This window comes from Nelumbo nucifera, chromosome 4 (assembly GCF_055504915.1).
Source record: "Nelumbo nucifera cultivar China Antique chromosome 4, China Antique-T2T, whole genome shotgun sequence".
Classification (NCBI taxonomy): Eukaryota; Viridiplantae; Streptophyta; class Magnoliopsida; order Proteales; family Nelumbonaceae; genus Nelumbo; species Nelumbo nucifera.
Window position 1 is genome coordinate 50,338,413 of NC_142652.1, and position 14,334 is coordinate 50,352,746.

The following is a 14,334-nucleotide window of genomic DNA, read 5'->3' on the forward strand; positions in this document are numbered from 1 at the left end:
CTACGTGAGCAGAGTGTTTGCTTTTCAGATCTGCCGCACCCCCGGATAGTTGGAATACTATCGCGGGCCCACAATGCACGACGAATGCCAAAAGCCCGGTTTTTGCACGGTTCCCATTCAGTAATGACGATCGTGCCGCAAATGGTCCGAGTATCCGGCGCGTTGTTTGCGTTTGTCTCGCCGAAACGACAATTGGAATTTGCAAATACGATATCGAAATAAAATATTAATAAAATTGGGGTGCAATACGAGGACTTCCCAGGAGGTCACCCATCCTACTACTACTCTCGCCCAAACACACTTAACTTCAGAGTTCTGATGGGATACGGTGCATTAGTGCTGGTATGATTGCACCCGTTTAATTCATGCCCGCTTAGATCTTTATGCACTATCTTGCTCCCCTCCATTAATTATTTTAGATTTGAAAAAACTGTGTATGCAGCCTTCCTCCCTTGGTAACCGTGCACAAGCTCCTACATTGGCAGAGTGTTTGTTTTTCAGATCTGCCGCACCCCCGGATAGATGCAATACTATCGCGGGGCCCACAATGCACGACGAATGCCAAAAGCCCGGTTTTTGCACGGTTCCCATTCAGTTATGACGATCGTGCCGCAAATGGTCCGAGTATCCGGCGCGTTGTTTGCGTTTGTCTCGCCGAAACGACAATTGGAATTTGCAAATACGATATCGAAATAAAATATTAATAAAATTGGGGTGCAACACGAGGACTTCCCAGGAGGACACCCATCCTAGTACTACTCTCGCCCAAACACACTTAACTTCAGAGTTCTGATGGGATCCGGTGCATTAGTGCTGGTATGATCGCAGCCATTTAATTCATGCTCGCTTAGATCTTTATGCATTATCTTGCTCCCCTCCATTAATTGTTTTAGACTTGAAAAAACTGTGTATGCAACCTTCCTCCCTTGGTAACCGTGCACAAGCTCCTACGTGAGTAGAGTGTTTGTTTTTCAGATCTGCCGCACCCCCGGATAGATGCAATACTATCGCGGGGCCCACAATGCTAGACGAATGCCGAAAGCCCTGTTCTTGCACCGTTCCCATTCAGTAATGACGATCGTCCCGCAAGTGGTCCGAGTATCCGACGCGTTGTTTCCAGTTGTCTCGCCGAAACAACAAATGCAATTTGCAAATACAAATCAAAATAAAATATTAATAAAATTGGGGTGCAACACGAGGACTTCCCAGGAGGTCACCCAGCCTAGTACTACTCTCGCCCAAGCACGCTTAACTTCGGAGTTCTGATGGGATCCGGTGCATTAGTGCTGGTATGATCGCACCCGTTTAGTTCTTGCTCGCTTAGATCTTTATGCACTATCTTGCTCCCCTCCATTAATTGTTTTAGACTTGAAAAAACTGTGTATGCAGCCTTCCTCCCTTGGTAACCGTGCACAAGCTCATACGTGAGCGGACTGTTTGCTTTTTAGATCTGCCGCACCCCCGAATAGATGCAATACTATCGCGGGGCCCACAATGCATGACGAATGCCAAAAGCCCGGTTTTTGCACCGTTCCCATTCAGTAATGACGAACGTGCCGAAAATGGTCCGAGTATCCGACGCATTGTTTGCGTTTGTCTCGCCGAAACGACAAATGGAATTTGCAAACACGATATCGAAATAAAATATTAATAAAATTGGGGTGCAACACGAGGACTTCCCAGGAGGTCACCCATCCTAGTACTACTCTCGCCCAAGCACACTTAACTTCGGAGTTCTAATGGGATCCGGTGCATTAGTGCTGGTATGATCGCACACATTTAATTAATGCTCGCTTAGATCTTTATGCACTATCCTGCTCCCCTCCATTAATTGTTTTAGACTTGAAAAAAGTGTGTATGCATCCTTCCTCCATTGGTAACCGTGCACCAGCTCCTACGTGAGCGGAGTGTTTGTTTTTCAGATATACCGTACCCCCGGATAAATGCAATACTATCGCGGGGCCCACAATGCACGACGAATGCCAAATGCCGAGTTCTTGCACGGTTCCCATTCAGAAATGACGATCGTGTCGCAAATGGTACGAGTATCCGACGCGTTGTTTGCGTTTAACTCGCCGAAACGACAAATGGAATTTGCAAACACGATATCGAAATAAAATATTAATAAAATTGAGGTGCAACATGAGGACTTCCCAGGAGGTCACCCATCCCAGTACTACTCTCGCCCAAGCACGCTTAACTTCGGAGTTCTGATGGGATCCGGTGCATTAGTGCTGGTATGATCGCTCCCATTTAATTAATGCTCGCTTAGATCTTTATGCACTATCTTGCTCCCCTCCATTAGTTGTTTTAGATTTGAAAAAAGTGTGTATGCAGCCTTCCTCCCTTGGTAACCGTGCACAAGTTCCTACGTGAGCAGAGTGTTTGCTTTTTAGATCTGCCGCACCCCCGGATAGAAGCAATACTATCGCGGGGCCCACAATGCACGACGAATACCAAAAGCCCGGTTTTTGCACGGTTCCCATTCAGTAATGACGATCGTGCTGCAAATGGTCCGAGTATCCGGCGCGTTGTTTGCGTTTGTCTCGCCGAAACGACAATTGGAATTTGCAAATACGATATCGAAATAAAATATTAATAAAATTGGGGTGCAACATGAGGATTTCCCAAGAGGTCACCCATCCTAGTACTACTCTCGCCCAAGCACGCTTAACTTCGGAGTTCTGATGGGATCCGGTGCATTAGTGCCGGTATGATCGCACCCATTTAATTAATGCTCGCTTAGATCTTTATGCACTATCTTTCTCCCCTCCATTAATTGTTTTAGACTTGAAAAAAGTGTGTATGCAGCCTTCCTCCCTTGGTAACCGTGCACAAGCTCCTACGTGAGCGGAGTGTTTGCTTTTCAGATCTACCATACCCCCGGATAAATGCAATACTATCGCGGGGCCCACAATGCACGACGAATGCCAAAAGCCGAGTTCTTGCACGGTTCCCATTCTTTAATGACGATCGTGTCGCAAATGGTACGAGTATCCGACGCGTTGTTTGCGTTTGTCTTGCCGAAACGACAAATGGAATTTGCAAACACGATATCGAAATAAAATATTAATAAAATTGAGGTGCAACATGAGGACTTCCCAGGAGGTCACCCATCCTAGTACTCCTCTCGCCCAAGCACGCTTAACTTCGGAGTTCTGATGGGATCCGGTGCATTAGTGCTGGTATGATCGCACCCATTTAATTAATGCTCGCTTAGATATTTATGCACTATCTTGCTCCCCTCCATTAATTGTTTTAGATTTGAAAAAAGTGTGTATGCAGCCTTCCTCCCTTGGTAACCGTGCACAAGCTCCTACGTGAGCAGAGTGTTTGTTTTTCAGATCTGCCGCACCCCCGGATAGATGCAATACTATCGCGGGGCCCACAATGCACGACGAATGCCAAAAGCCCGGTTTTTGCACGGTTCCCATTCAGTAATGACGATCGTGCCGCAAATGGTCCGAGTATCCGGTGCGTTGTTTGCGTTTGTCTCGCCGGAACGACAATTGGAATTTGCAAATACGATATCGAAATAAAATATTAATAAAATTGGGGTGCAACACGAGGACTTCCCAGGAGGTCACCCATCCTATTACTACTCTCGCCCAAACACACTTAACTTCGGAGTTCTGATGGGATACGGTGCATTAGTGCTGGTATGATCGCACCCGTTTAATTCATGCTCGCTTAGATCTTTATGCACTATCTTGCTCCCCTCCATTAATTATTTTAGACTTGAAAAAACTGTGTATGCAGCCTTCCTCCCTTGGTAACCGTGCACAAGCTCCTACGTGAGCAGAGTGTTTGCTTTTCAGATCTGCCGCACCCCCGGATAGATGCAATACTATCGCGGGGCCCACAATGCACGACGAATGCCAAAAGCCCGGTTTTTGCACGGCTCCCATTCAGTTATGACGATCGTGCCGCAAATGGTCCGAGTATCCGGCGCGTTGTTTGCGTTTGTCTCGCCGAAACGACAATTCGAATTTGCAAATACGATATCGAAATAAAATATTAATAAAATTGGGGTGCAACACGTGGACTTCCCAGGAGGTCACCCATCCTAGTACTACTCTCGCCCAAACACACTTAACTTCGGAGTTCTGATGGGATCCGGTGCATTAGTGCTGGTATGATCGCACCCGTTTAATTCATGCTCGCTTAGATCTTTATGCATTATCTTGCTCCCCTCCATTAATTGTTTTAGACATGAAAAAACTGTGTATGCAGCCTTCCTCCCTTGGTAACCGTGCACAAGCTCCTACGTGAGTAGAGTGTTTGTTTTTCAGATCTGCCGCACCCCCGGATAGATGCAATACTATCGCGGGGCCCACAATGCTAGACGAATGCCCAAAGCCCTGTTCTTGCACCGTTCCCATTCAGTAATGACGATCGTCCCGCAAGTGGTCCGAGTATCCGACGCGTTGTTTCCAGTTGTCTCGCCGAAACAACAAATGCAATTTGCAAATACAAATCAAAATAAAATATTAATAAAATTGGGGTGCAACACGAGGACTTCCCAGGAGGTCATCCATCCTAGTACTACTCTCGCCCAAGCACGCTTAACTTCGGAGTTCTGATGGGATCCGGTGCATTAGTGCTGCTTTGCTCGCACCCGTTTAATTCTTGCTCGCTTAGATCTTTATGCACTATCTTGCTCCCCTCCATTAATTGTTTTAGACTTGAAAAAACTGTGTATGCAGCCTTCCTCCCTTGTTAACCGTGCACAAGCTCCTACGTAAGCGGAGTGTTTGCTTTTTAGATCTGCCGCACCCCCGGATAGATGCAATACTATCGCGGGGCCCACAATGCATGTCGAATGCCAAAAGTCCGGTTCTTGCACCGTTCCCATTCAGTAATGACGATCGGGCCGCAAATGGTCCGAGTATCCGACGCGTTGTTTGCGTTTGTCTTGCCGAAACGACAAATGGAATTTGCAAACACGATATCGAAATAAAATATTAATAAAATTGGGGTGCAATACGAGGGCTTCCCAGGAGGTCACCCATCCTATTACTACTCTCGCCCAAGCACTCTTAACTTCGGAGTTCTGATGGGATCCGGTGCATTAGTGCTGGTATGATCGCACCCATTTAATTAATGCCCGCTTAGATCTTTATGCACTATCTTGCTCCCCTCCATTAATTGTTTTAGACTTGAAAAAAGTGTGTATGCATCCTTCCTCCCTTGGTAACCGTGCACAAGCTCCTACGTGAGCGGCGTGTTTGTTTATCAGATCTACCGTACCCCCGGATAAATGCAATACTATCGCGGGGCCCACAATGCACGACGAATGCCAAAAGCCGAGTTCTTGCACGGTTCCCATTCAGTAATGACGATCATGCCGCAAATGGTCCGAGTATCCGACGCGTTGTTTGCGTTTATCTCGCCGAAACGACAAATGGAATTTGCAAACACGATATCGAAATAAAATATTAATAAAATTGAGGTGCAACACGAGGACTTCCCAGGAGGTCACCCATCCAAATACAACTCTCGCCCAAGCACGCTTAACTTCGGAGTTCTGATGGGATCCGGTGCATTAGTGCTGGTATGATCGCACCCATTTATTTCATGCTCGCTTAGATCTTTATGCACTATCTTGCTCCCCTCCATTAATTGTTTTAGATTTGAAAAAAGTGTGTATGCAGCCTTCCTCCCTTGGTAACCGTGCACAAGCTCCTACGTGAGCAGAGTGTTTGTTTTTCAGATCTGCCGCACCCCCGGATAGATGCAATACTATCGCGGGGCCCACAATGCACGACGAATGCCAAAAGCCCGGTTTTTGCACGGTTCCCATTCAGTTATGACGATCGTGCCGCAAATGGTCCGAGTATCCGGCGCGTTGTTTGCGTTTGTCTCGCCGAAACGACAATTGGAATTTGCAAATACGATATCGAAATAAAATATTAATAAAATTGGGGTGCAACACGAGGACTTCCCAGGAGGTCACCCATCCTAGTACTACTCTCGCCCAAACACACTTAACTTCGGAGTTCTGATGGGATCCGGTGCATTAGTGCTGGTATGATCGCACCCGTTTAATTCATGCTCGCTTAGATCTTTATGCATTATCTTGCTCCCCTCCATTAATTGTTTTAGACTTGAAAAAACTGTGTATGCAGCCTTCCTCCCTTGGTAACCGTGCACAAGCTCCTACGTGAGTAGAGTGTTTGTTTTTTAGATCTGCCGCACCCCCGGATAGATGCAATACTATCGCGGGGCCCACAATGCTAGACGAATGCCGAAAGCCCTGTTCTTGCACCGTTCCCATTCAGTAATGACGATCGTCCCGCAAGTGGTCCGAGTATCCGACGCGTTGTTTCCAGTTGTCTCGCCGAAACAACAAATGCAATTTGCAAATACAAATCAAAATAAAATATTAATAAAATTGGGGTGCAACACGAGGACTTCCCAGGAGGTCACCCAGCCTAGTACTACTCTCGCCCAAGCACGCTTAACTTCGGAGTTCTGATGGGATCCGGTGAATTAGTGCTGGTATGATCGCACCCGTTTAATTCTTGCTCGCTTAGATCTTTATGCACTATCTTGCTCCCCTCCATTAATTGTTTTAGAGTTGAAAAAACTGTGTATGCAGCCTTCCTCCTTTGGTAACCGTGCACAAGCTCCTACGTGAGCGGAGTGTTTGCTTTTTAGATCTGCTGCACCCCCGGATAGATGCAATACTATCGCGGGGCCCACAATGCATGACGAATGCCAAAAGCCCGGTTCTTGCACCGTTCCCATTCAGTAATGACGATCGTGCCGAAAATGGTCTGAGTATCCGACGCGTTGTTTGCGTTTGTCTCGCCGAAACGTCAAATGGAATTTGCAAACACGATATCGAAATAAAATATTAATAAAATTGGGGTGCAACACGAGGACTTCCCAGAAGGTCACCCATCCTAGTACTACTCTCGCCCAAGCACGCTTAACTTCGGAGTTCTGATGGGATCCGGTGCATTAGTGCTGGTATGATCGCACCCATTTAATTAATGCTCGCTTAGATCTTTATGCACTATCTTGCTCCCCTCTATTAATTGTTTTAGACTTGAAAAAAGTGTGTATGCATCCTACCTCCCTTGGTAACCGTGCACAAGCTCCTACGTGAGCGGAGTGTTTGCTTTTCAGATCTACCGTACCCCCGGATAAATGCAATACTATCGCGGGGCCCACAATGCACGCCGAATGCCAAAAGCCGAGTTCTTGCACTGTTCCCATTCATTAATGACGATCGTGCCGCAAATGGTACGAGTATCCGACGCGTTGTTTGTGTTTGTCTCGCCGAAACGACAAATGGAATTTGCAAACACGATATCGAAATGAAATATTAATAAAATTTAGGTGCAACATGAGGACTTCCCAGGAGGTCACCCATCCTAGTACTACTCTCGCCCAAGCACGCTTAACTTCGGAGTTCTGATGGGATCCGTTGCATTAGTGCTGGTATGATCGCATCCATTTAATTAATGCTCGCTTAGATCTTTATGCACTATCTTGCTCCCCTCCATTAATTGTTTTAGATTTGAAAAAAGTGTGTATCCAGCCTTCCTCCCTTGGTAACCATGCACAAGCTCCTACGTGAGCAGAGTGTTTGCTTTTCAGATCTGCCGCACCCCCGGATAGATGCAATACTATCGCGGGGCCCACAATGCACGACGAATGCCAAAAGCCCGGTTTTTGCACGGTTCCCATTCAGTAATGACGATCGTGCCGCAAATGGTCCGAGTATCCGGCGCGTTGTTTGCGTTTGTCTCGCCGAAACGACAATTGGAATTTGCAAATACGATATCAAAATAAAATATTAATAAAATTGGGGTGCAACACGAGGACTTCCCAGGAGGTCACCCATCCTATTACTACTCTCGCCCAAACACACTTAACTTCGGAGTTCTGATGGGATACGGTGCATTAGTGCTGGTATGATCGCACCCGTTTAATTCATGCTCGCTTAGATCTTTATGCACTATCTTGCTCCCCTCCATTAATTATTTTAGACTTGAAAAAACTGTGTATGCAGCCTTCCTCCCTTGGTAACCGTGCACAAGCTCCTACGTGAGCAGAGTGTTTGCTTTTCAGATCTGCCGCACCCCCGGATAGATGCAATACTATCGCGGGGCCCACAATGCACGACGAATGCCAAAAGCCCGGTTTTTGCACGGCTCCCATTCAGTTATGACGATCGTGCCGCAAATGGTCCGAGTATCCGGCGCGTTGTTTGCGTTTGTCTCGCCGAAACGACAATTCGAATTTGCAAATACGATATCGAAATAAAATATTAATAAAATTGGGGTGCAACACGTGGACTTCCCAGGAGGTCACCCATCCTAGTACTACTCTCGCCCAAACACACTTAACTTCGGAGTTCTGATGGGATCCGGTGCATTAGTGCTGGTATGATCGCACCCGTTTAATTCATGCTCGCTTAGATCTTTATGCATTATCTTGCTCCCCTCCATTAATTGTTTTAGACATGAAAAAACTGTGTATGCAGCCTTCCTCCCTTGGTAACCGTGCACAAGCTCCTACGTGAGTAGAGTGTTTGTTTTTCAGATCTGCCGCACCCCCGGATAGATGCAATACTATCGCGGGGCCCACAATGCTAGACGAATGCCCAAAGCCCGGTTTTTGCACGGTTCCCATTCAGTTATGACGATCGTGCCGCAAATGGTCCGAGTATCCGGCGCGTTGTTTTCGTTTGTCTCGCCGAAACGACAATTGGAATTTGCAAATACGATATCGAAATAAAATATTAATAAAATTGGGGTGCAACACGAGGACTTCCCAGGAGGACACCCATCCTAGTACTACTCTCGCCCAAACACACTTAACTTCAGAGTTCTGATGGGATCCGGTGCATTAGTGCTGGTATGATCGCAGCCATTTAATTCATGCTCGCTTAGATCTTTATGCATTATCTTGCTCCCCTCCATTAATTGTTTTAGACTTGAAAAAACTGTGTATGCAACCTTCCTCCCTTGGTAACCGTGCACAAGCTCCTACGTGAGTAGAGTGTTTGTTTTTCAGATCTGCCGCACCCCCGGATAGATGCAATACTATCGCGGGGCCCACAATGCTAGACGAATGCCGAAAGCCCTGTTCTTGCACCGTTCCCATTCAGTAATGACGATCGTCCCGCAAGTGGTCCGAGTATCCGACGCGTTGTTTCCAGTTGTCTCGCCGAAACAACAAATGCAATTTGCAAATACAAATCAAAATAAAATATTAATAAAATTGGGGTGCAACACGAGGACTTCCCAGGAGGTCACCCAGCCTAGTACTACTCTCGCCCAAGCACGCTTAACTTCGGAGTTCTGATGGGATCCGGTGCATTAGTGCTGGTATGATCGCACCCGTTTAGTTCTTGCTCGCTTAGATCTTTATGCACTATCTTGCTCCCCTCCATTAATTGTTTTAGACTTGAAAAAACTGTGTATGCAGCCTTCCTCCCTTGGTAACCGTGCACAAGCTCATACGTGAGCGGACTGTTTGCTTTTTAGATCTGCCGCACCCCCGAATAGATGCAATACTATCGCGGGGCCCACAATGCATGACGAATGCCAAAAGCCCGGTTTTTGCACCGTTCCCATTCAGTAATGACGAACGTGCCGAAAATGGTCCGAGTATCCGACGCATTGTTTGCGTTTGTCTCGCCGAAACGACAAATGGAATTTGCAAACACGATATCGAAATAAAATATTAATAAAATTGGGGTGCAACACGAGGACTTCCCAGGAGGTCACCCATCCTAGTACTACTCTCGCCCAAGCACACTTAACTTCGGAGTTCTAATGGGATCCAGTGCATTAGTGCTGGTATGATCGCACACATTTAATTAATGCTCGCTTAGATCTTTATGCACTATCCTGCTCCCCTCCATTAATTGTTTTAGACTTGAAAAAAGTGTGTATGCATCCTTCCTCCATTGGTAACCGTGCACCAGCTCCTACGTGAGCGGAGTGTTTGTTTTTCAGATATACCGTACCCCCGGATAAATGCAATACTATCGCGGGGCCCACAATGCACGACGAATGCCAAATGCCGAGTTCTTGCACGGTTCCCATTCAGAAATGACGATCGTGTCGCAAATGGTACGAGTATCCGACGCGTTGTTTGCGTTTAACTCGCCGAAACGACAAATGGAATTTGCAAACACGATATCGAAATAAAATATTAATAAAATTGAGGTGCAACATGAGGACTTCCCAGGAGGTCACCCATCCCAGTACTACTCTCGCCCAAGCACGCTTAACTTCGGAGTTCTGATGGGATCCGGTGCATTAGTGCTGGTATGATCGCTCCCATTTAATTAATGCTCGCTTAGATCTTTATGCACTATCTTGCTCCCCTCCATTAGTTGTTTTAGATTTGAAAAAAGTGTGTATGCAGCCTTCCTCCCTTGGTAACCGTGCACAAGTTCCTACGTGAGCAGAGTGTTTGCTTTTTAGATCTGCCGCACCCCCGGATAGAAGCAATACTATCGCGGGGCCCACAATGCACGACGAATACCAAAAGCCCGGTTTTTGCACGGTTCCCATTCAGTAATGACGATCGTGCTGCAAATGGTCCGAGTATCCGGCGCGTTGTTTGCGTTTGTCTCGCCGAAACGACAATTGGAATTTGCAAATACGATATCGAAATAAAATATTAATAAAATTGGGGTGCAACATGAGGATTTCCCAAGAGGTCACCCATCCTAGTACTACTCTCGCCCAAGCACGCTTAACTTCGGAGTTCTGATGGGATCCGGTGCATTAGTGCCGGTATGATCGCACCCATTTAATTAATGCTCGCTTAGATCTTTATGCACTATCTTTCTCCCCTCCATTAATTGTTTTAGACTTGAAAAAAGTGTGTATGCAGCCTTCCTCCCTTGGTAACCGTGCACAAGCTCCTACGTGAGCGGAGTGTTTGCTTTTCAGATCTACCATACCCCCGGATAAATGCAATACTATCGCGGGGCCCACAATGCACGACGAATGCCAAAAGCCGAGTTCTTGCACGGTTCCCATTCTTTAATGACGATCGTGTCGCAAATGGTACGAGTATCCGACGCGTTGTTTGCGTTTGTCTTGCCGAAACGACAAATGGAATTTGCAAACACGATATCGAAATAAAATATTAATAAAATTGAGGTGCAACATGAGGACTTCCCAGGAGGTCACCCATCCTAGTACTCCTCTCGCCCAAGCACGCTTAACTTCGGAGTTCTGATGGGATCCGGTGCATTAGTGCTGGTATGATCGCACCCATTTAATTAATGCTCGCTTAGATATTTATGCACTATCTTGCTCCCCTCCATTAATTGTTTTAGATTTGAAAAAAGTGTGTATGCAGCCTTCCTCCCTTGGTAACCGTGCACAAGCTCCTACGTGAGCAGAGTGTTTGTTTTTCAGATCTGCCGCACCCCCGGATAGATGCAATACTATCGCGGGGCCCACAATGCACGACGAATGCCAAAAGCCCGGTTTTTGCACGGTTCCCATTCAGTAATGACGATCGTGCCGCAAATGGTCCGAGTATCCGGCGCGTTGTTTGCGTTTGTCTCGCCGGAACGACAATTGGAATTTGCAAATACGATATCGAAATAAAATATTAATAAAATTGGGGTGCAACACGAGGACTTCCCAGGAGGTCACCCATCCTATTACTACTCTCGCCCAAACACACTTAACTTCGGAGTTCTGATGGGATACGGTGCATTAGTGCTGGTATGATCGCACCCGTTTAATTCATGCTCGCTTAGATCTTTATGCACTATCTTGCTCCCCTCCATTAATTATTTTAGACTTGAAAAAACTGTGTATGCAGCCTTCCTCCCTTGGTAACCGTGCACAAGCTCCTACGTGAGCAGAGTGTTTGCTTTTCAGATCTGCCGCACCCCCGGATAGATGCAATACTATCGCGGGGCCCACAATGCACGACGAATGCCAAAAGCCCGGTTTTTGCACGGCTCCCATTCAGTTATGACGATCGTGCCGCAAATGGTCCGAGTATCCGGCGCGTTGTTTGCGTTTGTCTCGCCGAAACGACAATTCGAATTTGCAAATACGATATCGAAATAAAATATTAATAAAATTGGGGTGCAACACGTGGACTTCCCAGGAGGTCACCCATCCTAGTACTACTCTCGCCCAAACACACTTAACTTCGGAGTTCTGATGGGATCCGGTGCATTAGTGCTGGTATGATCGCACCCGTTTAATTCATGCTCGCTTAGATCTTTATGCATTATCTTGCTCCCCTCCATTAATTGTTTTAGACATGAAAAAACTGTGTATGCAGCCTTCCTCCCTTGGTAACCGTGCACAAGCTCCTACGTGAGTAGAGTGTTTGTTTTTCAGATCTGCCGCACCCCCGGATAGATGCAATACTATCGCGGGGCCCACAATGCTAGACGAATGCCCAAAGCCCTGTTCTTGCACCGTTCCCATTCAGTAATGACGATCGTCCCGCAAGTGGTCCGAGTATCCGACGCGTTGTTTCCAGTTGTCTCGCCGAAACAACAAATGCAATTTGCAAATACAAATCAAAATAAAATATTAATAAAATTGGGGTGCAACACGAGGACTTCCCAGGAGGTCATCCATCCTAGTACTACTCTCGCCCAAGCACGCTTAACTTCGGAGTTCTGATGGGATCCGGTGCATTAGTGCTGCTTTGCTCGCACCCGTTTAATTCTTGCTCGCTTAGATCTTTATGCACTATCTTGCTCCCCTCCATTAATTGTTTTAGACTTGAAAAAACTGTGTATGCAGCCTTCCTCCCTTGTTAACCGTGCACAAGCTCCTACGTAAGCGGAGTGTTTGCTTTTTAGATCTGCCGCACCCCCGGATAGATGCAATACTATCGCGGGGCCCACAATGCATGTCGAATGCCAAAAGCCCGGTTCTTGCACCGTTCCCATTCAGTAATGACGATCGGGCCGCAAATGGTCCGAGTATCCGACGCGTTGTTTGCGTTTGTCTTGCCGAAACGACAAATGGAATTTGCAAACACGATATCGAAATAAAATATTAATAAAATTGGGGTGCAATACGAGTGCTTCCCAGGAGGTCACCCATCCTATTACTACTCTCGCCCAAGCACTCTTAACTTCGGAGTTCTGATGGGATCCGGTGCATTAGTGCTGGTATGATCGCACCCATTTAATTTATGCCCGCTTAGATCTTTATGCACTATCTTGCTCCCCTCCATTAATTGTTTTAGACTTGAAAAAAGTGTGTATGCATCCTTCCTCCCTTGGTAACCGTGCACAAGCTCCTACGTGAGCGGCGTGTTTGTTTATCAGATCTACCGTACCCCCGGATAAATGCAATACTATCGCGGGGCCCACAATGCACGACGAATGCCAAAAGCCGAGTTCTTGCACGGTTCCCATTCAGTAATGACGATCATGCCGCAAATGGTCCGAGTATCCGACGCGTTGTTTGCGTTTATCTCGCCGAAACGACAAATGGAATTTGCAAACACGATATCGAAATAAAATATTAATAAAATTGAGGTGCAACACGAGGACTTCCCAGGAGGTCACCCATCCAAATACAACTCTCGCCCAAGCACGCTTAACTTCGGAGTTCTGATGGGATCCGGTGCATTAGTGCTGGTATGATCGCACCCATTTATTTCATGCTCGCTTAGATCTTTATGCACTATCTTGCTCCCCTCCATTAATTGTTTTAGATTTGAAAAAAGTGTGTATGCAGCCTTCCTCCCTTGGTAACCGTGCACAAGCTCCTACGTGAGCAGAGTGTTTGTTTTTCAGATCTGCCGCACCCCCGGATAGATGCAATACTATTGCGGGGCCCACAATGCACGACGAATGCCAAAAGCCCGGTTTTTGCACGGTTCCCATTCAGTTATGACGATCGTGCCGCAAATGGTCCGAGTATCCGGCGCGTTGTTTGCGTTTGTCTCGCCGAAACGACAATTGGAATTTGCAAATACGATATCGAAATAAAATATTAATAAAATTGGGGTGCAACACGAGGACTTCCCAGGAGGTCACCCATCCTAGTACTACTCTCGCCCAAACACACTTAACTTCGGAGTTCTGATGGGATCCGGTGCATTAGTGCTGGTATGATCGCACCCGTTTAATTCATGCTCGCTTAGATCTTTATGCATTATCTTGCTCCCCTCCATTAATTGTTTTAGACTTGAAAAAACTGTGTATGCAGCCTTCCTCCCTTGGTAACCGTGCACAAGCTCCTACGTGAGTAGAGTGTTTGTTTTTTAGATCTGCCGCACCCCCGGATAGATGCAATACTATCGCGGGGCCCACAATGCTAGACGAATGCCGAAAGCCCTGTTCTTGCACCGTTCCCATTC

At 46.7% G+C, this 14,334-nt stretch overlaps 25 non-coding genes and 5 pseudogenes across 25 annotated transcripts; all 30 read right to left on the bottom strand.

Moving 5' to 3' along the window:
* Positions 1 to 237: 237 nt before the first annotated feature.
* LOC148792792 (5S ribosomal RNA) lies at positions 238 to 356 on the bottom strand (annotated as a pseudogene).
* Positions 357 to 711: 355 nt separating this feature from the next.
* On the bottom strand, positions 712 to 830 carry LOC148792793 (5S ribosomal RNA). The gene has a single exon (XR_016070004.1). It is a non-coding gene; the product is annotated as a 5S ribosomal RNA (ribosomal RNA).
* A 354-nt stretch (positions 831 to 1,184) lies between these two features.
* LOC148792794 (5S ribosomal RNA) lies at positions 1,185 to 1,303 on the bottom strand. Its single transcript, XR_016070767.1, has one exon. It is a non-coding gene; the product is annotated as a 5S ribosomal RNA (ribosomal RNA).
* Positions 1,304 to 1,658: 355 nt separating this feature from the next.
* On the bottom strand, positions 1,659 to 1,777 carry LOC148792795 (5S ribosomal RNA). Its single transcript, XR_016072947.1, has one exon. It is a non-coding gene; the product is annotated as a 5S ribosomal RNA (ribosomal RNA).
* A 355-nt stretch (positions 1,778 to 2,132) lies between these two features.
* LOC148792796 (5S ribosomal RNA) lies at positions 2,133 to 2,251 on the bottom strand. Its single transcript, XR_016069035.1, has one exon. It is a non-coding gene; the product is annotated as a 5S ribosomal RNA (ribosomal RNA).
* A 355-nt stretch (positions 2,252 to 2,606) lies between these two features.
* Positions 2,607 to 2,725, bottom strand: LOC148792797 (5S ribosomal RNA). The gene has a single exon (XR_016072769.1). It is a non-coding gene; the product is annotated as a 5S ribosomal RNA (ribosomal RNA).
* Positions 2,726 to 3,080: 355 nt separating this feature from the next.
* Positions 3,081 to 3,199, bottom strand: LOC148792798 (5S ribosomal RNA). The gene has a single exon (XR_016075388.1). It is a non-coding gene; the product is annotated as a 5S ribosomal RNA (ribosomal RNA).
* A 355-nt stretch (positions 3,200 to 3,554) lies between these two features.
* Positions 3,555 to 3,673, bottom strand: LOC148792799 (5S ribosomal RNA; annotated as a pseudogene).
* Positions 3,674 to 4,028: 355 nt separating this feature from the next.
* LOC148792800 (5S ribosomal RNA) lies at positions 4,029 to 4,147 on the bottom strand. The gene has a single exon (XR_016071654.1). It is a non-coding gene; the product is annotated as a 5S ribosomal RNA (ribosomal RNA).
* A 354-nt stretch (positions 4,148 to 4,501) lies between these two features.
* Positions 4,502 to 4,620, bottom strand: LOC148792801 (5S ribosomal RNA). The gene has a single exon (XR_016070539.1). It is a non-coding gene; the product is annotated as a 5S ribosomal RNA (ribosomal RNA).
* Positions 4,621 to 4,975: 355 nt separating this feature from the next.
* On the bottom strand, positions 4,976 to 5,094 carry LOC148792802 (5S ribosomal RNA). Its single transcript, XR_016072118.1, has one exon. It is a non-coding gene; the product is annotated as a 5S ribosomal RNA (ribosomal RNA).
* Positions 5,095 to 5,449: 355 nt separating this feature from the next.
* Positions 5,450 to 5,568, bottom strand: LOC148792803 (5S ribosomal RNA). The gene has a single exon (XR_016074657.1). It is a non-coding gene; the product is annotated as a 5S ribosomal RNA (ribosomal RNA).
* A 355-nt stretch (positions 5,569 to 5,923) lies between these two features.
* On the bottom strand, positions 5,924 to 6,042 carry LOC148792804 (5S ribosomal RNA). Its single transcript, XR_016072062.1, has one exon. It is a non-coding gene; the product is annotated as a 5S ribosomal RNA (ribosomal RNA).
* A 354-nt stretch (positions 6,043 to 6,396) lies between these two features.
* Positions 6,397 to 6,515, bottom strand: LOC148792805 (5S ribosomal RNA). The gene has a single exon (XR_016071798.1). It is a non-coding gene; the product is annotated as a 5S ribosomal RNA (ribosomal RNA).
* A 355-nt stretch (positions 6,516 to 6,870) lies between these two features.
* LOC148792806 (5S ribosomal RNA) lies at positions 6,871 to 6,989 on the bottom strand. The gene has a single exon (XR_016070028.1). It is a non-coding gene; the product is annotated as a 5S ribosomal RNA (ribosomal RNA).
* Positions 6,990 to 7,344: 355 nt separating this feature from the next.
* LOC148792807 (5S ribosomal RNA) lies at positions 7,345 to 7,463 on the bottom strand (annotated as a pseudogene).
* A 355-nt stretch (positions 7,464 to 7,818) lies between these two features.
* Positions 7,819 to 7,937, bottom strand: LOC148792808 (5S ribosomal RNA; annotated as a pseudogene).
* A 355-nt stretch (positions 7,938 to 8,292) lies between these two features.
* Positions 8,293 to 8,411, bottom strand: LOC148792809 (5S ribosomal RNA). The gene has a single exon (XR_016071655.1). It is a non-coding gene; the product is annotated as a 5S ribosomal RNA (ribosomal RNA).
* A 355-nt stretch (positions 8,412 to 8,766) lies between these two features.
* On the bottom strand, positions 8,767 to 8,885 carry LOC148792810 (5S ribosomal RNA). The gene has a single exon (XR_016070005.1). It is a non-coding gene; the product is annotated as a 5S ribosomal RNA (ribosomal RNA).
* Positions 8,886 to 9,239: 354 nt separating this feature from the next.
* LOC148792811 (5S ribosomal RNA) lies at positions 9,240 to 9,358 on the bottom strand. The gene has a single exon (XR_016070779.1). It is a non-coding gene; the product is annotated as a 5S ribosomal RNA (ribosomal RNA).
* Positions 9,359 to 9,713: 355 nt separating this feature from the next.
* On the bottom strand, positions 9,714 to 9,832 carry LOC148792812 (5S ribosomal RNA). The gene has a single exon (XR_016075106.1). It is a non-coding gene; the product is annotated as a 5S ribosomal RNA (ribosomal RNA).
* A 355-nt stretch (positions 9,833 to 10,187) lies between these two features.
* On the bottom strand, positions 10,188 to 10,306 carry LOC148792813 (5S ribosomal RNA). The gene has a single exon (XR_016069036.1). It is a non-coding gene; the product is annotated as a 5S ribosomal RNA (ribosomal RNA).
* Positions 10,307 to 10,661: 355 nt separating this feature from the next.
* Positions 10,662 to 10,780, bottom strand: LOC148792814 (5S ribosomal RNA). The gene has a single exon (XR_016072770.1). It is a non-coding gene; the product is annotated as a 5S ribosomal RNA (ribosomal RNA).
* A 355-nt stretch (positions 10,781 to 11,135) lies between these two features.
* On the bottom strand, positions 11,136 to 11,254 carry LOC148792815 (5S ribosomal RNA). Its single transcript, XR_016075389.1, has one exon. It is a non-coding gene; the product is annotated as a 5S ribosomal RNA (ribosomal RNA).
* A 355-nt stretch (positions 11,255 to 11,609) lies between these two features.
* LOC148792816 (5S ribosomal RNA) lies at positions 11,610 to 11,728 on the bottom strand (annotated as a pseudogene).
* Positions 11,729 to 12,083: 355 nt separating this feature from the next.
* LOC148792817 (5S ribosomal RNA) lies at positions 12,084 to 12,202 on the bottom strand. The gene has a single exon (XR_016071657.1). It is a non-coding gene; the product is annotated as a 5S ribosomal RNA (ribosomal RNA).
* Positions 12,203 to 12,556: 354 nt separating this feature from the next.
* LOC148792818 (5S ribosomal RNA) lies at positions 12,557 to 12,675 on the bottom strand. The gene has a single exon (XR_016070540.1). It is a non-coding gene; the product is annotated as a 5S ribosomal RNA (ribosomal RNA).
* A 355-nt stretch (positions 12,676 to 13,030) lies between these two features.
* Positions 13,031 to 13,149, bottom strand: LOC148792819 (5S ribosomal RNA). The gene has a single exon (XR_016072653.1). It is a non-coding gene; the product is annotated as a 5S ribosomal RNA (ribosomal RNA).
* Positions 13,150 to 13,504: 355 nt separating this feature from the next.
* Positions 13,505 to 13,623, bottom strand: LOC148792820 (5S ribosomal RNA). Its single transcript, XR_016074659.1, has one exon. It is a non-coding gene; the product is annotated as a 5S ribosomal RNA (ribosomal RNA).
* Positions 13,624 to 13,978: 355 nt separating this feature from the next.
* LOC148792821 (5S ribosomal RNA) lies at positions 13,979 to 14,097 on the bottom strand. Its single transcript, XR_016072063.1, has one exon. It is a non-coding gene; the product is annotated as a 5S ribosomal RNA (ribosomal RNA).
* Between the last annotated feature and the right edge of the window lie 237 nt (positions 14,098 to 14,334).